A 23,931-nucleotide genomic window follows, 5' to 3' on the forward strand; every position below is an offset into this window, starting at 1 on the left:
TTGGTGTTTTCCCCCTTTTGGTTGCAAGGGACAGAGACGAAAATCACATGTGCTTTAACCAACATAGGGAAATTATTGTGAGGATCCTGTTCTATCTCAGAAACTCAGTGACAAGAAAAGAGCCAGGCCTTAGCAATTACTGGAACCAGAAATGCAAATGCTGCCTGTTCTCCAGTTCAGTGGCTTTTCTCGGTATGTCTGCTTTGTTTCTCCCCACCTTCTCCCAGACCAATTTTCTCTGGCCCAAGTGAGAGAAAATGTGCTTCCTGAAAGCCCCTGACTTCACAGTTTAGAGTCCTGAAGTTCTTCTTATTAACGTTTTATTTTTTAAAGTAATCTCTACACCCAAGTTGGGTATCAAAGTCATGACCCCAAGACCACAAGTTGCCTGCTCTACCGACTGAGCCAGCTAGGTGCCCCTGTAGTCCTGAAAAAAATTTTTTTTAAGTTTATTTATTTATTTTGAGAGAGAGAGAGAGTGCGAGTGTACGAGCGAGGAAGGGGCAGAGAAAGGAGACAGAGAATCCCAAGCAGGCTCCTCACTGTCAGCATGGAGTGTGACACGGGGCTCGAACTCAGGAATTGTGAGATCATGACCTGAGCTGAAACCAGGAGTTGGACGCTTAGCTGGCTGAGCCACCCAGGGGCCCTAGTCCTGAAATTCTTTTATCTATCTATCTATCTATCTATCTATTTATTTTCTAAACCTTTATTCGTTTTTGAAAGACACAGAGAGACAGAGCACGAGCAGGGGAGGAACAGAGAGAGAAGGAGACACAGAATCCAAAGTAGGCTCCAGGCTCTGAGCTATCAGCACAAAGCCTGATGTGGGGCTCCAACCCACGGACCTCAAGATCATGACCTGAGCCAAAGCTGAATGCTCAACTGACTGAGCCACCCAGGCACCCCCCAGTCCTGAAATTCTTAAGAACGGCTGGACATCACCTGTTTCCAGATGTAAATCTCCAGGTAAGGACTGACATTGTCCCCACTTGGATAAGCACATCACCCTGGACCGGTCATCTGCAGACAGACAGAATCATGGTGCACTGCATGGTGGCTTGCATGGTAATTATGTGGATGGTGTGCGCGCGTGTGTGTGTGTGTGTGTGTGTGTGTGTGTGTGTATAAGGGTTGAAAAACAGAAAAGTAAGGGTTTGTTTCTAGAAGGAAAGGAGCTCTGTATTTGCAAAACAGTAGTCTTCACAACATGAAATTTTGTTAAGATCAGAAAAAATTATGTGATTTTTAAGTGCATAAATTATTTTCTGTAACTTCTTAGTAAATCAGCAGTGACTTACCCGTTTCTCTTTCAAACAGATAACTCATTCTTTGCCAGCTAGTTCATAAATTCTATTACTTATTAACCCATAAACTGTAAAGATTATCTGCTTCAGTCCCGTCATTCTAGAAAGGATGGACTCAAGCCCGGAGGGGTGGCAGGACTTGCTAAGCTCCCTCAGGGGGTTGGCAGACTGCCATCTTCGGCACCTTCCTTGTCCATTGCCTTTCTTCTCCTCTGCCCAAATCACCCATCCTCCCTAAGGCCTCCCCACATCTGAGCTTGTGCCCCTAAGCTCAGATGTTTTTTCAGAACGAAGTCCTAAAAGTACAGCAAGCCTGACAGCCCCATGGCAATGTCCCTCTATTCAGCTGCATTTCCTAGACCCTGATGCGGACTAGAAACCTGGAGTCATTTCCTGCATAATTACTCTAACTCCCTGACATTCAGTGGAGCATGGGTAGGGCAAAGCCCTTTCAAGGATATATTGGAGAGGACATAGGCACATTCTGGGGGAAGGGCGCATCATACCTCTAAATGTTACAGGTTGTTACTTTTTTTTAATGTTTATTTGTTTTGGCAGTGCCTGGGTGTGTCAGTCAGTTAAGCCTCAACTTGGGCTCAGGTCATGATCTCACAGTTCATGAGTTCGAGCCCTGTGCTGACAACTCAGAGCCTGGAGCCTGCTTCGGATTCTGTGTCTCCTTTTCTCTCTGCCCCTCCCCCCACTTGCACTCTTTCTGTCTCTCTCTCTCTCTCTCTCAAAAATAAATAAGCACTAAAAAAAAATGTTTATTTGTTTTTGAGAGAGACAGAGCGCAAACACATGTGAGCAGAGAAGAGGCAGAGAGAGAGGGAGACAGAATCTGAAGCAGGCTCCAGGCTCTGAGCTGTAAGCACAGAGCCCAACACGGGGCTCAAACTCACAAACCACAAGATCACAGCCTGAGTCAAAGTCAGATACTTAACTGACTGAGCCACCCAGGTGCTCCTAAATGTTACAGATTGTTCATCTGGGAGTCTAAATACTGGAACAAAGCCAATCAATAAGATTGCTGTAAAAGTCTCCCCTGCCACCTCAGTTACATATTCTTTTTGTTTGTTTGTTTTCTGTTTTTACGCACATTGTTGTATTAGTGGAAGAATGCAGGCTGTGCTTAAAGTATGAGCTATCAGGTCTGGGTATGACTGGCCATACCACATGGCCTAATCTATCTTAAAAGGGCAGGATGGTAAGAACAGTAATGGACAACAAGAATAAAATGGCCCAGAATGATAGTCAGCTGCTAAAATGACTCCCAGGAGTCATGTCTATATTAATCTTCTTCCCTTGAGCATGGACTGGACCAAGTGACTGTTCTAACAAATAGGGTATGGCAAAAGCTGATTAGGTTACAAAAGACTGTACCTTTCATCTCTCTCTCTCTCTCTCTCTCTCATGTTTGGAGCCTTTTGTTTGAGGGAAGCAAGCTTCCGTTTTGTTATCTGTCCAGTGGAGAGGTCCGCATAGCAAGAAACTGATGTGTCTGGCCAACAGCCAAAAGGACCTAAGGTCAGCCAATAACCACGAGTGACTTTGGAAACACATCTGCCCCGAGTTGAACATTGAAGTGACTACAGTCCCACCAGAAACCTTGACTGCCTGAGAGACCCTGAGCCAGAGAAACCAGCAAAGCCATGCCCAGAGTCCTGGCCTACAGGAACTGGGAGATGATAAACATGTTTTTGTTGTTTTAAGCTACTAAATTTGGGGATAATTTGTTACAGAGCAAAAGTTGGCTGATATACTCAGCTGGAAGCTACCTCATGTTGAGAACTCAACAGACCTCTCATGAAATGAGGGCTACTTACTAGTGAGCTGGAGAAGTTCTAGATGTACAAGCTGAAAGAGAAATGTAAAGGAGAAAGATCTTTCAAGAACTGGTACATCTTTTTAATAGAGCTGTTACTATAAAACTGGTGATATGAATTTTTCCATAGTCCTATCAGCAGATCACCAAGGATTTCCTAATAAAAAATGTCATGTATTTTTATTCTTGCATCATGCTTTGAAAACAGAGTTCTTTTTTTTTTTTAATGTTTTTATTTTATTTATTTTTGAGACAGAGAGAGACAGAGCATGAGCAGGGGAGGGGCAGAGAGAGAGGGAGGCACAGAATCCGAAGCAGGCTCCAGGCTCTGAGCTGTCAGCAGAACCCAACGCGGGGCTCGAACTCACGGACCATGAGATCATGATGTGAGCTGAAGTTGGATGCTTAACCAACTGAGCCACCCAGGCGCCCAAAAATAGGGTTCTTTTTTAAGGAAATGAGTGTGCGTTACAAATTCTGATTTTTTTATCAGGAAAATTAGGTACAATATTTATGAGTATAAATCACTAAATGTTTAGGAAAATGGATTTCCCGCATTTTCAGCCCCCTGTTTCTGTTTGAATGCCTCTTCTCCTTGGGCTGCTCCGGGGGCTTTTTCTTACCACCTTTGCAGGCCCTCCTCACCAGCCTCTCTTGACTGAAGATCCTTCGGTTGGGAAGAGAGTCTCTGGAGAGCAAGGAATGGCGTGTCGCACCCTGCTCCCTACCCCTACCGCGTGAATGCGTGTAGAGGAATGTTAGGACCCCACAGTCCACAGCATTGATGTGGGGAATCAGAGTAAAGGGGACTTGTGTCTCACCCCTATTTGTAGCTCTGGAAAGGAGCACATTTCAAAGACCTCTCCACGCACCGTCAAAGGGGTGATAGAATAGACAGTTGGGTGGGCCGTGTGGGAAGAGAGGCCTGAGGTAGCCCAGAGGGGCAGGGGAGAAGAGCAAGATATTTTTCATGCTGCGATGGACTGAACGTTTGTCCAAATTCGTATGTGAACTCCTAACCCCGGCTGTGATGGTAGGAGGAGGTGGGTGTCTTTGGGAGGTGATTGGATCATAAGGGCAGAGCCTTCATGAATGAGATTAGGGCCCTTATAAAAGACACCACGGAGAAATCCCTCGCCCTGCCCACCGTGTGAGGACCCTGCAAGAAGGCTCTCTGAATCCATGAACCAGGAAGCAGGCTGTCATCTGACATCAAATCTGCTGGTGACTTAATCTTGAACTTTCCACCCCCAGAACTGTGAGAAGTGAATTTCTGTTGATTATAAGTTTGTTACAGTAGACTGAATGGACTAAGACACATACCATCAAGAAGGATCTGAAGAGCTAAGAAAGAGGGTCGAGGGATTTGAGGGGTCTTGTAAGTAGGAAGGAGAAAGAGGGTCAAGGGATTTGAGGGGTCTTGTAAGTAGGAAGGAGAGCACACAGCTGCGAAGTCCAGGATAGAGCCACCCCCTGTCCCATGGCCACCTCTTGACATACTTTAAGATTATCTTCCCCTGGAGCCTGCATACAACCCTGGGAAGAAGTGGGAAACGCCCAAATCAGCTGAGAACATCTAGAATTGACAGTTCAGCCCAAATTAACTGAGATTAAGTTTTCAGACCAAAGCAGGATGAAGGCTTTAGATAGAAATTAAGTCCGATTATAGGGAAGTTTATGTTTTCACATACCTAAGTTTGTATCCTGTATCATAAACTGGCTGTCTTTAGTCATACAAGTTGAAATGTGGCTTGAAAAAAAACATAAAATTACTCCATGAAATATTCATTACAGAAGAGGTTAAATAATTCAGATTAGCATCTCTTCACTAGGCCACACCTATTTGCATCACACATGGATTTGGTTCAAAGCTGGGTCAGTGGAGATTTCCCTGAAATATCATCGACATTTCTAAACACACGTTTCCACCCAATAACTGATCTCATCTCCTGCAACAATCTCTCTCGAGCTAGCATTGTGTTCATGAATAAAACAAAAAGTATTAGCCATAGATGTAGCTGCTCCTTGAAGGGCAAAATCAAGGACTCATGTGCTTATAAACATCAATTCTTGCGGTACCTGGCTGGCTCAGTCAGTGGAGATATGATTTTTGATCTTGAGGTTGTGAGTTCAAGCCCATGTTGGATGTAGAGCTTCCTTTAAAAAAATTAATTTGTCAAAAAAAGTTTAATTCTTCAAATTTTACTTAGGACCCTGGTTATTTCATTTTTACTCCTGGTAGCAGCATTATTTTACATACTTAAATCAAGGAAAATTTTTATCCTTGTCTTCACCTTCACATCCCCTAAGATCTAAAAATACTTAAAGCAGAGGCACTCTGTTAGAGACAGCATGTGGATTATTTTTAAGAGGGGGTAATTTGAGAGCTCAGAGAGGCTCTTCCTTCATCCAATTAACCAACACTGAATGCACCTGCTAAGACTGGGCCCTATGCCCTGGTGGAGGTCTGAAATGACTAAAAACATAGGCTCTGTCCTCAAGAAATCCACAAGTCAAGTCAGTCTCAAGGGAAATTCCATTAGACATAAAGGAAGACTTGACTCAATGAGAGACACCCATTGCCCTGGATCGGAAGATTCAATGTTACAAAGGTGTTGGTTTTCCTCAAGTTTATCTCAAAGTTTAACCCAAGCTCAAATTAAATCCCAAAAACCACATTTGACCACCAAAAAAGGAAGCTAGAGTTCTACTAGAAAAGAAAAATATGAAACGTGAAGAACAATATGGAGAAAGAAAAATGACAATTTCCCCTGAAGACAATAAGGCATGTGATACAGTTAAGATACCAAAACGGAAGAGGCAGGTAAATGAAAAAAAAAAAAAAAAAAAAAAAGTTTACGAGTGGTTTCAAGTAGATATAAGAATTTAAAATATCATGACTTTGTTTTCAATCAGTAAACTGATTTGCAGTTAGAAACAATTGTTCAGCACGCCTGGGTGGCTCAGTTGGTTAAGTGTCCGACTCTTGATTTCAGCTCAGGTCATGATCTCGCAGTTCATGAGTTCAAACGCTTTGATCGGCTCTGCACTGACAGCACAGAGCCTGCTTGGGATTCTCTCTCTCCTTCTCTCTTTCTGCCCCTGCCCTGCTCCCTCTCTCCCAAAATAAATAAAATAAGACTTAAAATAAAAGAAATGATTGTTCGATAAATACAGTTGGAGCAAGTCTAACCATTTGCGGAAAATGAAATAAGATGGAGATTCTTACCTCATACTTACAGTCAATACAGATTAAGGATTAAATGTAAGAAGTGAAACCATCAAAAAGCAAGAAGAAAATGGAGGTGAATATTTTTCATAACCATGGGATGAGAAACACTTTTACCAAGGCACACAGTCTTTAGTAGATATTGCTAGTTTTCCAAAGTGGTTATTATAGTTTACATTTCTGTGAGGAGTTTGTAGAGTTCCAATTGTCCCATGTGCTTGCCAACAACTGGCTTTGGAAGTTTACAATATTTTTGATACATTTTAGTAGTTGTAAGTATCTCACTGTGGTTTTAATTTGCAGTTCCCTGATGACTAAAATGTCGGTACATTTTCTTTGCTTATAAATACATATACATTTTTAATCCAGCAATTTTACTTCTAGGGCTTTATCCTGAAGAAATACTTACACATGTGCACGTGTGTGCGTGCACGTGCATGCACACACACACACACACACACACACACACACACACAGTGGAATTATCCAAGAATTGTATTTTGGTGAAACATGTTTGGTATATTTATACTGTGAAATATGGTTACCTAGTGACAATTAGCATTAATGTCTTTCTGATAGTTAATCCTAGGTAATAGAGTAACGGGTGATTTTTTAAATTTCTAAACAACACTTTAATACATTTCTAGTTGTGTCCTGACAGGAGATTTTTAATATGTTCTTAACTTCTGGACATTTTCTAAATTTTTCACAGAAAGCATATACTGTTTTTTTATTTTTGGAAGATATCGCAAAAATTATTTCTATATTATTTTGTGATGGATAGAAATAAAAAAATCTCATCACAAATAACCTAACAGAATAACCACAATTCAATTATGAGCAGTGTCATTTACGGTCAAGTTTTTCATTTAAAATGCAAAAGATATACCTAGTGCCCATATCTTTCTAAATATGATTTCATCTTTTGTTTTTTATTTTATTTTATTTTTTAAATTAAATATATTTTATTGTCAAATTTGTTTCCATACAACACCCAGTGCTCATTCATCTTTTGTATTTTAAAGTAAGCTCTGTGCCTACTGTGGGGCTTGAACTCACAACCCCACGATCAAGAGTTGCATGCTCTATCAACTGAGCCAGTCAGGTGCCTCCGATTTCATCTTTAAAAAGAATCAGGGCTCCTTGGAGAAACGACTGAGACCGGGGCTCAGGCAGGGAAAGCACAAGATGAACCAGGAACATAGGAACATTTTGATGTACCAGAAAATATGGAAATGAAAAAAAAAAAAAACAGAAGAGAGATGGGAACGTGTTAAAAGGACATAGGAGCTGGTTTCAAGGAGAGCCCAGTGGCCATGTCTGGGAAAATTTTTGAGCTAAAGATAAACCAGGAGAGTAAAGGATTATTAAATAAAATTAAATAAAATTAAATAAAATCATTAAATAAAATAGGAATCCATCAATTCATGCTGATGATAAATAACTAAATAAATGGGGCTGAGCAAGGGAGGGCTCTTCCTTACAGTGAAATGCAGATTGAAAGTGTGGAGGGAGGGGCACCTGAGTGGTTTAATCAGTTAAGCATCTGACTTGACTTCAGCTCAGGTCATAATCTCATGGTCTGTGAGTCTGAGCCCCGCATGGGGCTCTGTGCTGACAGCAAGGAGCCTGGAGCCTGCTTCTGATTCTGTCTCCCTCTCTCTCTGCTCCTTCCCCACTTGTACTCTGTCTTTCCCTCTCTCAAAAATAAATAAACATTACCAAAAAAAAGTGTAGAGGGAGGTAGAGTTGAAAGGTCACCATTTACCAACCATCATAGTGAAGAATGGTTTGGGCAAGAAATAGCAATGATCGCTAAATTTACAGGGGGGGTGGGGAGGGGAAGCTTGATGAGGAACAAGATATTTACTCAATTCTAAAGTGTCTCTCCATAAATTGCTTGTTAATTGTAAGGGAAAATAGTAACTATACAGTGGAGAAACTGGACAACATTTGGATCAATTGATCAAAATTAACCAACAGGGGGCAGATTGACATGGTGTGCTTCCAGATATGATACGCAGAGAAAAACAAAACATCACTTTTGTGCTATTCTTGCAGGGGACCCATGACCTGAATCAAGTCATGAGGAAACACCAGACAAGTCTGACTGAAGAGCATTCTACAAAATAACGGGCTTATATTCCTTATATTCTTTAAATACATCAATGTCATGAAAGACAAATACTAAAGAATCGTTCCAGATTAAAGAATATTAAAGAAACATGACAACCTGAGGCATGTGTGATCTTTGGTAAAAGCTTCTACTAAAGGGGGGGGATGCTATAAACAATTTATTGGTATGACTGACAAAATAGGAATATGGATTGCAGAGTAGAAAAAAAGTGCAGATCAAGGTGAGACTTCTTGATTTGAAACTGTTTTGTGACTATGTAGGAAAATATACTTGTTCTTAGGAACTGTACAATGAAGTATCAGGAGCATAACAAAGGCATGAGCTATATAACCTCAAATGGTTCAGAGAAAATAAATAAGTACAGAGGGAGAGAAGGAAAATGTGATGAAATGTAGAAACAAAATGATTATTCTGGATAAAGGTGGTATGGGAGTTCTCTGTAATTTTGACAGCTTTTCTTTACATCTGAAGTTGTTCAAACTTAAAAGTTTAATAATGCACATAGTCGTAGTCATGGGCTTGGTTTTAATTATTTTATCTCAAACACACACACACACACACACACACACACACACACACTTAACTGAGATATTGAGATACGTGGAAGCAATTTATCTGGGAGAGGGGAATAAGAAAAGGACTAATTTTGGAGTGTAGAGGCATGTCTCTCAGTTCTGACTTAATGGAGGACAGGAAGGTGAGTAGACCATGGTAATGAGTCTCAGAAATGGAAAATGGTGACCCAGGCTAGAGAGCTGGATATTGAGAGTCCTGAGAGGTCAGTTTAATGTCAGACATGGCCCATGGATATGGACATGAATGTGGTCATAGTAAAATGGAACTTCCAGATTATAAATGATGAAAAGATAGAAGGGACACCATTAGAACCTGCCCAGGAGAAGCTGGCTGCATGAGGGCTAAGGGATCCACGGGGCCACAATGAGGCTTAGAGAGACATGGGCAGCTTTACAAACAATGTTTCCTTTGTTGGTGCATTATTTAAAGAAGTAGGGGCGCCTACGTGACTCAGTCGGTGAAGCATCCAACTCTTGATTTTGCTTCAGGTCATGATCTCACAACTCATGGGATTGAGCCCCACACTGGGCTCTGCACTGACATCACGGAGCCTGCTTGGGACTCTCTCTCTCTCTCTCTCTCTCTCTCTGCCATTCCCCCACTTGATCATACTCTCTCAAAATAAATAAATAAATAAATGTTAAAAAAAAGAATTAAATGGGAGATTTGCTGCATCTGTGGTAGCTGTAGGGGCTGAATATAGGGGCTGAATATCACTTGAAAGAAAGATAAGGAGCATCACTGAAGATAATACCTACAAGTATCTTAGTGGCTTCTTAACTGTCTTATAAAAATAAGACTTCTTCACTGTAAAACAACAACAACAACAAAAACCCAACAAAATGGAAAATGGTGGACCTATGTGTTTACAGCACGTCATCTTGTTAGTCTGATTTCTTTTTCTCCTGATGAAACGCTCAGGAGCAGAGGCCGTCCACACACTGGTACTTCATCTCCTTTGTTTCAGTTGCTGAATCTCATCAGCCAACAAACTGATATCGTCAATCCCTTCTTTCTCCATCTTAATTCCAAATCAAACTCCTGTTTGGAAATTCAAATTTTAGTTCAAATTTCAATAGCCTGTGTAGGCTTATTTTTCTGTTGTGAACAAACAGACTAACAAAAGTCCTATATTTTTGAAGCTGGACAGTTTGAAAGCTCCCTGTCAACACACAAGCAAACAGACCGCCATTGAAGACGAAGCTCTCTCGTGAGGAACAAGGCAGAGCTGCCTGGCATAAGTGGAATAGGACTGTCACAGCCCTCGGGAGGTATGGTTACAGACGGAAACACATTTTAGAATGGTAGGTGATCTTTCTTGTTTTGTTTCTGTTTTCCCTGCAGAAAACTTTATTGTTTCCATTTGGCCCACAGCTTAGGACAGGGCTCCAGGGCCTAGTGGCTTCCAGAGAGGCTCAGGCAGAAGCTCCCCCACCGGGGTGTTGCTGGAAGGACTGCTCAAGAGCCGCCTGGCTCAGGAGGCTCCTAGTTGTGCTTGAGGGTCCACTCTCCCTGCCCAGCCTGCGGGCCAGCCAGCCTGCAGAAGTGAATCAGATTATCACCATGTTCCTGATGAGTTCACTTCCTCATCTGAGAAGTGGTTCTCCAGGAAGTCACAGGGTTCTGCTCTGGCAGAACCCAGGGCATGCAAATCCAAAAGGACCCACTTCGGGTTCTTCTCTAGAACATGGTGGCTCCCGTGGTGTCCTGGGTTTTACCCCACTCATCTTGGGACAGCTTCTACAAGTCCTTGAAGAGGACGTGGCTGCTGCCCTGGTTTTGCATCTTCAAGACGTACTCAGCGCCTTCATGCTTCTAAGCCAACTCGTGTAAGAAGTCACCTGCTCCCTCTGTGACCACATCCTCGAGGTGGAAATAGAAGCCCAAAGAGAGGTAAGTGTAGGAGGCCCCCAGATGCATGTTGACTAGGTGTTTGATGGCAGACCACACCTTGGTGGAATAATTCTGATAAATCTGGAAGCTCATGGATGACAGGAAGTTGGGGGCTAAGCTCAAAATACAGGCTTGGCTGGTCTGAAGGCAGAGGATGGCCAAGAAGATGGTTCTGAAGGTTGCAACTGGAAAAGAGGTTGGAGGGTGGTCGGAGGCTGGAAGAAGGGGTATCCCTGGGTCTGTTTTGTCTAAACGCTGTTGAAGCAAGAGACAGGTCCGTGGGACCACTGCACACACTGTTGGTAGGTAATCTTTGACACAGGTATAAGAAATACTATGGCTTTACTCAAATGACCGGTGGAATATAATTCAACCATGTAAGGCCCATCCAACAAGAATTTATTATATTTAGCTTTGCATTTTAAGCCTTCCACTGGTCTGGTCTTTGTAAAAGGCAAACCTAAGGTATTCATTTTCCTTTCCACTCCCCAACCCTTATTGAGACAGGAAAGGAAAAGGAAAACTGGCAGAATAGACCACAAGTTTGGATACCACTGCGATTTAGACATGGCTAAATGAGGTTTGGAAAAGACATTAAGGTGTTTTGTTTTGTTTTTGAGAGAGAGAGAGAGAGGGTGCAAGTGAGCGAGGGACAGGGACAGAAAGAAAGAGGAAGAGAGAGAGAGCGAGGGAAGTGGGACTCACCCAAAGCAGGGCTTGTGTTCACTCGATGTGGGACTTGAACTCACTGACCTGAGCCCAAGTCAGATGCTTAATGGCTGAGCCACCCAGGAGCCTGACACTAAGGTTTTAAGGTCATGAGGCACGAGTTAGTATAGTTAGTACATGGGGCAAATGTATCTGTCCAAGAAGAGGTAATGGAATGAAGAAGTTCATGATGCTTCAAAGCATTTATGTCATTCACCCCAAGGCGGGCATCTACAGTGGGAGAAGATGGCTAATTTTAGTTGAAACTTCCTAGGTTTATGTTATAAGGCTTCCTTTCTTTTATTTTAAAAGAATGTATTTATAATCAAGTATTAATTTTGCCCAAAGAACTAAAAATAGTAGGGGTAACAAGAAAAGTAAACATATTTCAAGGCTATCTTTGTTAAACTCTTGGGAAGAGTGAAACTGCTTTCCAGTTACTCATGTTAAATTTTAGGTCTTAGTTAACCTCAGCTTCTGTAGCTTAGTTGTCCTGCTACTGAAGTCTTCTGTTTCCTCAGTGAGTAGCCCTTCTAGAGTTCCTTGGAAGAAGTCATTAAAAAAACAGTTCTTTTTTTTTCTTTTTTATTATTTTTTTAACGTTTATTTTTGAGAGAGAGAGAGAGAGAGAGAGAGAGAGAGAGAGTGGGGGAAGGGCAGAGAGATAAAGAGACACAGAACTCAAAGCAGGATCCAGGCTCCAAGCTGTCAGCACAGAGCCTGATGTGGGGCTTGAACTCATGAACTGTGAGATCATGACCTGAGCCGAAATTGGACACTTAACTGCCTGAGCCACCCAGGCACCCCACTAAAGAAACTGTCCTTAAAGGCACAGGGAAAAAGGGACATCAGGGAGTATGTGAGTATGACGTCATGGGGAAATCAGGACATAGGCTTAAGACATGGACTTTATCTTACAGAAAGTGCACATGGAGGTTTGTACAAAGGGGTTTATTGCACGGTTGGACTAGTGAACATTTAGGAATAAGTTGAATATCCATCATGACAGAACTGATCTAGTGAATTGTTTGCCCATACTGTAAAACACTCTGCAACCATTAAAAAGCATGAGATGGAGGTAAGTGCACTGATACAGGGAGATTCCCAAGGCATATTATTATTATTATTATTGTTTAGAGAGAGAAAGCATAAGCAGGGGAGAGGGGCGGGGGGGGAGAGAGAGAGAGAGAGAGAGACAGAGAATATCTCAAGCAGGCTCCACACTCAGTGCAGAGCCTGAGGTGGGGCTTGATCCCATGGCCCTGGGATAACGACCTGAGCCGAAATAAAAAGTTGGATGCCCAAACAACTGAGTCACCCAGGCACTCCCCCAAGACATTATTAAAAGCAACTTGCAAAACAACATGTATAGCATGACTCTTTTATATTAAAAATTTATGTAATGTATGTACATGTGTTACATGTAAATGCATAGAATGGGGACAGAACAGGTAGCCACCAAACCAGAAATCAGTCCTGGCTGATTTAGAGGAGAGTTGTAAAAATGGGGAAGAGGATGAAAGATAACTTTTATATTTTGCTCTCCAGAAATGATTCTTGTTTGAATCTTTTTTTTTTAAGTTTATTTATTTTAAGAGAGAGAGCAGGGGAAGGGCAGAGAGAAAGAGAGAGAGAGAATCTCAAGCAGGCTCTGCACTGTCAGCACAGAGCCCCATGAGGGACTCTACCCCACAAATTGTGAGATCATGACCTGAGTCAAAATCCAGAGTCAGATACTTAACCAACTGAGCCACCCAGGCGCCCCTCTTGCTTGAATCTTTTATCATAAGAATGTGTTCATGTTACTTGTGGAATTTTCAAAAGGTCATTTGAAGTAGTCAATCTTTCCTGAAAACAAGAAGTATTAAATTCATAATGGTATGTGGATTCCCTGGTGTGTATAACGTTTTGGCATCTGACCTGGTCCCACAACCCCCTCAAGAGCTAAAAACCAAGAGAGATGATTTCTGTGACAATTCCTCAAGTTCATGCTCAGATCACTTAACTCGCTTGACTTTTTTTTTTAAAGTCTTTGAAAAAAAATTTTTAAGTTTATTTATTTTGAGAGAGACAGAGAGAGTGCAGCAGGGGAGGGGCAGAGAGAGAGAGGAAGAGAGAGAATCCCAAGGAGACTTCGCACTGGCAGCTCAGAGCCTGACATGGGGCTCAAACCCATCGAACCCACAAAACTGTGAGATCATGAACTGAACTGAAGCCACAGGTCCGGCACTTAACCGACTGAGCCACCCAGGCACCCCAACTGGCTTGACTTTTTTTTTTTTAACCTAACCTCACAATTAGAGGGTTCTCTCCCTGTCTTTCAAGGGCATATCTACTTTCTTTCCTTCTTGACTACTGCATTAACCGGATTATTTTTCTTAGTCAGGCTCTCTTGGCCCTTGTGTCCACTGGTGGCTTAACTCCTCCTATTTAAAGTTTCCTGCCTGGGGGTGCCTGGCTGGCTCAGTCTGTAAAGCATGTGACTCTTGGTCTCAGGGTTGTGAGTTCAAGCCCCACACCGAGTGTGAAGCCTACTTAAAGTCTCCAGCCTGTAAACTGAGTGTAGGATCTTTCCTACAGTTTTCACTAAGTTACTTATTTGAATGGAGGAAACTGATGAAAGGTTCAGAGTTGTACTAGCAACTAACAGCTCTCTTGATTGCTGGCTTGATGGTTTTACTTCAGGAAGAGGGAAGTCCTTTGAGTCTCAAGATATACTACTAGACTCTGCTCTAGAGATGATTGAGCCAAGGAAATTTCTTAACCTGTGTTTCAGTTATCTATTTCTCATGAACTGATGGCTCATCTCTGCTCCCCACGTCATCAGCTGGGATAGCTCAACTAGAATGATGAAGGATTCACTTTCAAGATGTCTCCCTCACATGGCTGATACATTGGTGCAGACTTAATAGGGAGCTCAGCCAGTGTTGTGGGCCACAAGCCTCAGTTCTTTTCTAGGTGGGTCTCTGAACAGGATGCTTGGGTTTCCTCACAATATGGCAGCTGGATTCCAAGAGCAGTCATCCCAAGACAACAAAGCAGATACACACGATATTTCAATGACATACCCTTAGAAGCTACATAAGGTAAATTATACCATACTCTATTGGTTGAGGCTGTCTCAAGGCCTACTCAGATTCAAGGGCAGGGGGTATAGACTCTAGCTCTTGATTGGGGGGGGGGGATGTAGGCCAGCTATTGGCCACACCTTGGTTTTGAGGGAGACCACAGACAGAGTTGATTACTGGATCTGAAGTAGAACACAAAAGCAGTGATGCAAATGTGAAGACTGAGAAACTGATCTTCCCAGATCTCCCTCAATCAGATCTTGCTTTTTTGGTTGATTATGAATTTTCTAAAATCCACAAAAACACTAAACTTCAAATGCAAGTGCAAAATGAAAATATTTTAAAAACCTAACCAATTGTGCAACTCTTCAAAAAAAAAAAAAAACAAACAACTTTGTCGGGCACCTGGCTGATTCAGTTGGTAGAGCATGCAACTCTTGATCTCAGAGTGGTAAGTTTGAGCCCCATGTTAGGCGTAGAGATTACTTAAACAAATAAAACTTAAAAAAATTCAATCCAATTTCATTGTCAAATTTAGGGTTATTTATTATTTATGTACATTTTGACTTATGTAAACTTATCGTTCATAAAGAAGGAAATAGAGACTTAATTATATCCCACTATCTTATTTATTAAGTGCAAGGTAAAAGTTTATGGGGATTTTGAATTAAAGTAGATAGAGTCATTATTAATATTATTATGAAAATTGTGAGGTCACCTATTAAGATAACTTTCTTACATCCTCCTTTGTTTAAGATTTTAAAAAATGTTTATTTATTTTGAGAGAAAGAGAGACAGAGAGATAGCATGCACACATGTGTGTGCATGTGAGCAGGGGAAACGGGTAGAGAGAGAGGGCGACAGACAGGGGGAGAGAGAATTCCAAGCAGTCTCTGTGCTGTCAGTGCTGAGCTGGACACAGGGCTCAATCCCACAAACCATGAATTCATGACCTGAACTGAAACCAAGAGTCGGACACTTAACTGAATGAGCCACCCAGGTGCCCCTTTTCTGAATTTTGTTAGTGAATTGATGGGAAGGGGTTTTGGTGGTGAGAAGGCAGTAGAGTAGGACCAAATATGGCAGAACTGTTGGGGTAAACCTTACGAGGGCATTGTACAAACTTACACCCAGTACTGAAGAGTATTGTGAGCTTCTAGAAAGGGATATATAAATGCAAAATAATACAGTTTTATCTTTTATTTTTTTAATTTATTTTTTTTTTAATTTTTTTTTTCAACGTTTTTTTATTTATTTTTGGGACAGAGAGAGACAGAGCATGAACGGGGGAGGGGCAGAGAGAGAGGGAGACACAGAATCTGAAACAGGCTCCAGGCTCTGAGCTGTCAGCACAGAGCCCGACGCGGGGCTCGAACTCACGGACTGTGAGATCATGACCTGAGCCGAAGTCGGACGCTTAACCGACCAAGCCACCCAGGTGCCCCAGTTTTATCTTTTAAAGATGGGTAGGAGTTGGGAGAAGACTATAAAGTCTGTTCTCACATGGATGTGCCTCAGCAAAGCCCCTCTGCTCTTCCTCAGGAGAAGCAGCAGGAAAGGGAGGGAGCTCCCTACTTCAGGAGGGGACAGAGCAGGAGGCCACGTAGGAAATGCCACGTCAGCTAGAGACAGTGGCCAGGGGCAGTTGGCAGCAAGTCGCTTGTGACTGACACAGAACATCTATAGAAATAAAGCTAAATGAAGTATGGTGGCAGGTGGTGAGCACGAAGTTTGGACTGGCACTGGGGCAAAGTAAGCAGGGTGGCTGTAAGTGGACACGTGGACTAAATTTGTGCGTGGGGAAGGAAAAAGCAGAATCACCACCCCACAGGACAGGCAAATAGGCTAATCTATAGACACAAAAAATATGTTACTGGTCACTTAGGTCTGGGAGTGAGGTTGATGAGCAAAGGGGAATGGCTGCTAGTGGGAAGGCATTTTTTTGGGGGGAGAGGATGATGAAAGTGTTCTAGAATTGATTGTGGTGATGGTTGAACTTTATGGTATATGAATTATATTTCAACAGAGCTTATGTTTTGAAGTAAGTAAGACCACAATTGAATATAAATAAAAATACATGTATGTGTAGACTTGAAAAAAACAAATACACCAGCTGCATGTTCACCACTGTGTCCCTCTTTCTCCCAGGTCATGGAATGCCTTTTTTTAGCTTCTTCTGTATCTTTCCAGGGATTTAAAAATGCATATATGTGCAAATATGAATATATATTCTTTTGTTCTTTCCTTTCCTACACATAAGGCAGGGTATTGTTGTTGTTTCCATATTAGCAACCAGAGAGTGTCTCCATCCATGTTCATAGGACACAGTCTTCCATTGTGCGGATGGATGTTGCACTCTAGCCAGCCTTCCACTGATGAACCTTTGGGTTATTTCCAAAATTTCACTTCTACAATGTTACAATGAACAACCACTTATATGTGTCGTTTCATACCCTAGCACACAAATCTGAGAAGTGAAGTGAGGTCGCTAGATCAAAAAGTAAATGTGTTCATAATCTTGATAGATAGCACCATATTGCACCTTATTTTGTACTCCCACCAGCAATGTATCATAGCCCCACTTCCCCCATACATTTGCCTACATGCTGTGTCACCAAACTTTCCATCTAGTTGGTGAAATGGGATTATTAGCATAGTTTTACTATGTTTCTCTTTTATTATTAATAAAGTCAAGCACTTTCTTTACGTATTTAAAAGCCAACTATGTTTATTTCTCTGTGAACTGTCTGTTAATGTTCTGTGACCATTTTTTTTTTCTTATTTGCCACGAGTCTTGACTCTGTGGTATTTTTTTCCACGTGGAAGTTTTTGATTTTTGCAGAATCAAATTTATCGATGTTTTCTTTCATGGCTCTGCATTCTGGGTGATGATAAGAAAGGCTTTTCCTCTCCAAGGTCACAAAAGAATCCATTCATAGTGTCGTCTGCTACTTTTACGGTTCATTTATTAAGTGCTTTGAAATCTTATCAAAATAAATAGTTGAAAGAAAAAGGAAAGTAGCTAGCAATATTTAAGACAAACACTTATTAAGAATAAACCTAGGGGTGGGGCGCCTGGGTGGCTCAGTCGGTTAAGCGGCCGACTTCGGCTCAGGTCATGATCTCACGCTCCGTGAGTTCCAGCCCCGCGTCGGGCTCTGCGCTTACAGCTCAAAGCCTGGAGCCTGTTTCGGATTCTGTGTCTCCCTCTCTTTGACCCTCCCCCATTCATGCTCTGTCTCTCTCTGTCTCAAAAATAAATAAACATTGAAAAAAAAATTAAAAAAAAAAAAAGAATAAGCCTAGGGGTGACTAGGTGGCTCAGTCGGTTATGTGTCCCTCTCTCTTTTTTTTTGTTTAATGTTTATTTATATCTGAGAGAGAAAGAGAGACAGAGTGCGAACAGAGGAGGAGCAGAGAGAGACAGAATCCGAAGCAGGCTCCAGGCTCTGAACTGTCAGCACAGAGCCCAGGGCGGGGCTTGAACCCACAAACTGTGAGATCATGACCTGAGCCAAAGTTGGAGACTTAACCGATTGAGCCACCCAGGTGTCCCAAGAATCCCACTCTTGATTTCAGGTCAGGTCATGATCCACGATTCATGAGATAGAGCCCCACATCGGGCTCCGTGCTGACAGCATGGAGCCTGCTTATGATTCTCTCTCTCTCCCTCTCTTCCCTCCCCCTACTTGTATGTACTCTCTCTCTCTAAATGAATAAATAAACATTAATAAAAATAATAAACCTAGCAACATTTAAGGCTAACATGTGAAGGTATCTGGAGAAGATAGCTTCTAGTATATAAGCAAAGATCAATTAACTACTGTACTTTAACAATAATAAACATTAAATGTCATTAAAACTTGAACCCATTAAGAAATGCTCTTATATGTGAAGATGGATATTTTGGAACAGTTATTAGGTAAATCTTAAAGGTTCTTGGGTTTGAACTTTGCGCAATTCTGGACTGGAAAAGAGGCAGGGTACACTTCCCTACCCACTGCGTCTGGCTAGCCTTGAAAACTTTGGCCAATAAAATGTGGCAGAGTAATAGTATACAACTTGGGAGATTTGCAGCTTCTCTTACTCTTGGAACTCAGACACCATGTGAAAAGGACTGGGCCAGCCTGTGGGAGACGTGTGGACTGGCCTACAGTCGGCACCAATTCTTACAAGTGTGAGTGGGGCCAGGTGAAATCAACTAACTAGTTCATGTCAAGCTGCAGTTTTACTACGGCCACATGAGCAACTGCATGGGACACTGGCAGAACAGCCCAGGTAAGCCCAGTTCAAATAGCCGAACCACAGAAAAACGAGCAAGTGCTTGCTGTTTTAAGCCTCTATTTTGAGGCTATGGTTTGTTATACAGCAATAAATAATTTATACACATGTTTTCCTGGGGAGTTATGAATAAAGAGATAAGATAATACAAAATATTGGAAGACAGGTTCAGTTTTGCTCATTAATTTGTTCATTCACATCCTCTCCATCCCCTGCAGAAAGGATTCAATACCGCTGTGGTGGGCAGACCCAATGATCCCTGTCTTCCGGTATTTAAGCATTTGTGTAATCACCTCCTCTTGAGTATGGGCTAAAGCTAATGACTGTTTCCTTTCTTTTCTTTTTTACATGAAATTATGTTTTATGAAAATTCCTCATTTTTTTTTTCTGGATAAAGATTTTACTTTATTTTTAAAATTTTTATTTTAGTTCTTTTTCCCCCCAAGTTTTTATTTAAATTCTAGTTAGTTAACATATATGGTAAAATTGGTTTCAGGTGTAGAATTTGGTTTCAGGTGTAGAATTTTGTTGTTGGTTTCACTCAGGTCATGATCTCACAGTTTGTGAATTTGAGCTCTACATCGGGCTCTGCGCTGACAGTGCGGAGCCTGTTTGCGATTCTCTGCCTCCCTCTCTCTCTACCCCTTTCCCCCTCATTCTCTCTCTCTCTCTCAAAAAAATAAATAAGTAAATAAATAAATAAACTTAAAAACAAAACAAAACAAACAAAAAAACCCATTTTAACCTAATGGTTAAAAGCACATATTACAAAAAGTATATTTAAAAAAATACAAACCTTTTTTTTCTTCTCTTAGTAATAAAGTATCTTGGGACATATTCCTAGCCAAACCTAATTCAAAGATCCCTAATTTTCATTAATAACAGGTTTATTGAAGTATAATTTACATACCATACAATTCACCCTTTAAAATATATAACACAATGGTTTTTAGTGAATTCACAGTTGTGCAACCACTACCACAACCAATTTTAGAACATTCTCAGCACCCCAAAAAGAAACTCTGGAACCATTAGCAGTCACTCCCCATTCTCCACCCCACCCCCAATCTCCCCAGTCCTAGGCAATCACTAATCTACTTCCTCTTGCTATACATTTGCTGATTCCTAGCATTTCCTATGAACAGAATTGTGCAATATGTGGTCTTTTTGACTGGCTTCTTCTACTTAGCATGATGTTTTCAGGGTCTTCAAGTGTCAGTAGTTCATCCTTTTTATTATTTAATAATATTTCATAGTATGAATATACCACATTTTATTCACCCATTCACAAGTTGATGGATATTTGAGTTGTTTCTACTTTTTCATTATTATGAATAATGCTGCTGTGAATTTACACATACAAGTATTTGCATAAACTTATATTTTTATTTTTCTGGGTCATTTGATAACACTATTTTTAAAGCTTATGAGAAACTGCCAAACTTTTTTTCCTGAAGTGGTACACTATTTTGTATTCCCACACGTACTGTATGAGGGCTCTAATTTCTCCACATTGTCAATAACACTTGTTAATATCTGTCTTTTTTATTATAGCCGTTCTAGCGGGTGTGAAATGGTACCTCATTGTGGTTTTGACTTGCTTTTTCCTGAAGATGTGGAACATCTTTTCATGTGCCTCTTAGCCATTTCTTTATCTTCATTGGAAAAATGTCTATTCGTATATTTTGCCTAATTTTAAATTGAGTTATTTGTGTTTTTATTATTGAGTTGTCAGAGTTATTTATATATTCTGGATAGAAGTCCTTCAGTAGATATATGATTTATGTATGTCTTTTCATTTTCTTGATGGTGTCCTCTGAAGCACATTTTCTTAGATGGTGTTCTTTTAATGTTTAATTTATCTCTTTTTTCTTTTGTCACTTGAGTTTTTGGTGTCATATCTAAAAAACCTGCTCCAAGGTCATGAAGATTTATGCCTTTGTTTTCTTCTAAACATTTTATATTTTTTGGCTCTTACATTTAGACCTGTGATCCATTTTGAGTTAATTTTTGGTATATGATGTAAGGTAAGGGTTTATTTCAAATTTTTTTTTTTTTTTTAGAAAATTAACTTTAAGTAATCTCTACACCCAACATGGGGCTTGAACTCACAACCCTGAGATCAAGAGTCCCATGCTTTACCAACTGAGCCAGCCAGGCACCTCTTCATTTTTTTTTTTTTTTTTTTAATGTGAATACACAGTTGTCCTTGTACCATTTCTTGAAAAGATTATTTCCCCCATTGAATTGTCTTGGCACACTTGTTGCAAATCAATTGAGCATAAATCTGAGAGGGTATTTCTAGTAACATTGTTTTCATTAAAAAAATTTTTTTTAATGTTTATTTATTTTTTTGAGGGAGAGCGAGAGACACAGCATGAGCGGGGGAAGGGCAGAGAGAGAGGGAGACACAGAATCTGAAACAGGCTTCAGGCTCTGAGCTGTCAGCACAGAGGCCGACACAGGGCTCTAATTCATGGACCACAAGATCATGACCTGAGGTTGGATGGAGGCTTAGTCAACGGAGCCACCCAGGGAGCCCTATCATCTTTTTTCTTAAAGTAGTTTCTATGCCCACTGTGGGGCCATAAATTGACCCCAGGATCAATAGTTGCACATGCCACCAACTGAGCTAGCCAGGAGCCCCTATCCTTTAGTTTCAACCTATTTGCATCTGTGGCATGGCAAATTACTCCTAGTTTAGTGGCTTCAAACAACACATGCTTATAATCTCACGGGTTCCATTGATCCGGAATTTGACGTAGCTTCACTGGGTCCTGTGCTCAGGGTCTCACAAGTTTGTAATCAGCTGGTCTACATTCTCCTCTGGAGTTTGAGTCCTCTTCTAAGCTCATTCATGTTGTTGGCACAACTCAGTGGCTGTGTTTCTAAGACTGAGACCATCAGCTTTTAGAAGCTACATTTCTTCATAGGCATTTTACAACATGGCTATTTTTTTCTTCAAGAGGAAGAAGGCGGCTCTTCTTGAGACTGAGAACACTGAGAAATGTATAGAAATGTTGAATCGTTATATTGTACACTTGAAATTAATATAGCACTGTATGTTAATTATACTTCAATGAAAAAAGAAGAAAGGGAAGTCACCCCCTATGGAGAATCTAAAAAAAAAAAAAGGGTCTCAGCTGACTCAGGTCTCTCTCATTAGGGAAGGGTTGGATCAGCTTTCAAGGGACCCCCTGATTATGCCATGCACACCCAAGGTTATCTCTCTTTCGATTAACTCAGAGTGAATTAATTAATTACTTAACTACATCCGCAACTTTTCCTCCCCATTTTGCCATATTCTAGTAGTTAGAAGCAAGTCACAACTTCTGCCCACACTCAAGGAGAGGGGATCACACCACAGTGTAGATACCATGGTGGCAAGAATCACAAGGGACGTGTTAGAATTTTGTCTATGACAGATGGGGACATAGGTAGAATTGCAACTTCTCTATGTATATGCCTTTTATCATTCTGATTTTTGAAGTATGTGAATTTATTACTCATTCCAAAATAAAATAAAATTCTATATTTTTGAGGGGTACCGGGATATCTCAGTGGGATAAGTGACCTACTCAGTTTCAGCTCAGGTCATGATTTCATGGCATTGGGCTCTGCACTGACAGCATGCAGACTGCTTGGAATTATCTCTCTCTCAAAATAAATAAAATAAAAGGTTGAATTCTGGTTTTCCTATTAAAATTTTTTAAATCTTTTTTTAATGGTTATTTTTGAGGGAGTGTGAGCGGGGGAGGGGCAGAGAGAAGAGGGGGACAGAGGATCTGAAGCGGCTCTGCACTGTCAGCAGCTAGCCCCATGCAGGGCTTGATCGAACTCAGTAAGTGCGAGATTGTAACCTGAGCTGAAGTCACGACTCAACCGACGGAGCCGCCCAGGTGCCTCTAAAAAATATTTTTTAATCTTTGAAACTTTGCATTAGTCTCACTGGAGTTTTATGCCTTTTTTAACAAAGGTCACTCCGCATAGTTGTTTTTACCCTAAATTCATTGAGCCACTCTGAGATCCTAATTAAGAACATGGACTTGGGAATCAGGCTGTGGAACTTTAAGCAAGATATTTAATCTCTTTGAGTCTCAATTTCCTTTTCTGAAAAATGGCGCTAATTATAGCACATAATCAGGATGTCATGAGAACTAAGTGAGCTGTTCCATAACACAAAATCTTAGTGTCATATGACAGTAAGCATTTATTTCAACAATCGCAGGGTGGCCGGAATGGCTCTGCAGATCTCAGCTGGGTTTGGTTAGGCTTGGCTCCAAGCTGTGTATTCGCTTTTGTCTGCTTCATTCTCATTCCTCTGGGACCAGCAGACTACCCAGAGGAAGTGTTTTCATGGCCATGAAAGAACCTCTTCTCATGGCAGCAGCCAGGAGCACAAAAGGAAAAGTACAACCGCATAAGCCTATTTCCTGCATCTGCATCATATCGGCTGACATCCTATTTGCCGAAGACAGTCACGTGGCCAACCCGCAGGTGGAGACTTCGGGCAAGCCTCCTGGCAAGGGGTGATCAAGAATCCTACACACGCTATACGGGTAGCAAAGATGTGGATGTATAACTATAGGGGAGTGAAAACTCGTGACCTATAGATACAGTTTAATCTAAAATTAACGTGTAAGGCACCTAGAGCTATCTCTGGAATATAAATCTTTGCGGTCATTGTAACACATATTTTAAAAAGAAATAATGTTGTTGAATGCCTCTAAAAGTTTTGCTAGTTATGTCAATAATATTGCTGTGCTTCAGGGCATAGCTGGGGTAGGAATGTAAAATGGAATAGCCATTCTGGAAAACATTTTGGTAGTTTCTTAAAAAGCTAAATGCATACTCACCATGTGACCCCAATTGCACTCCTGGGTATTTATCCCAGAGAAATGAAAACG

The 23,931-nt window shown here is 41.2% G+C and overlaps 1 long non-coding RNA gene across 1 annotated transcript; it reads left to right on the plus strand.

Annotated features, from left to right (window-relative positions):
• The first annotated feature begins 899 nt into the window (after positions 1 to 899).
• LOC122202004 lies at positions 900 to 8,628 on the plus strand. The gene is made up of 3 exons (XR_006194422.1): positions 900 to 969; positions 2,731 to 2,834; positions 8,423 to 8,628. It is a non-coding gene; the product is annotated as an uncharacterized LOC122202004 (long non-coding RNA).
• Positions 8,629 to 23,931: the final 15,303 nt, after the last annotated feature.

The sequence above is a fragment of the Panthera leo genome, chromosome A1 (assembly GCF_018350215.1).
Source record: "Panthera leo isolate Ple1 chromosome A1, P.leo_Ple1_pat1.1, whole genome shotgun sequence".
Classification (NCBI taxonomy): domain Eukaryota; kingdom Metazoa; phylum Chordata; class Mammalia; order Carnivora; family Felidae; genus Panthera; species Panthera leo.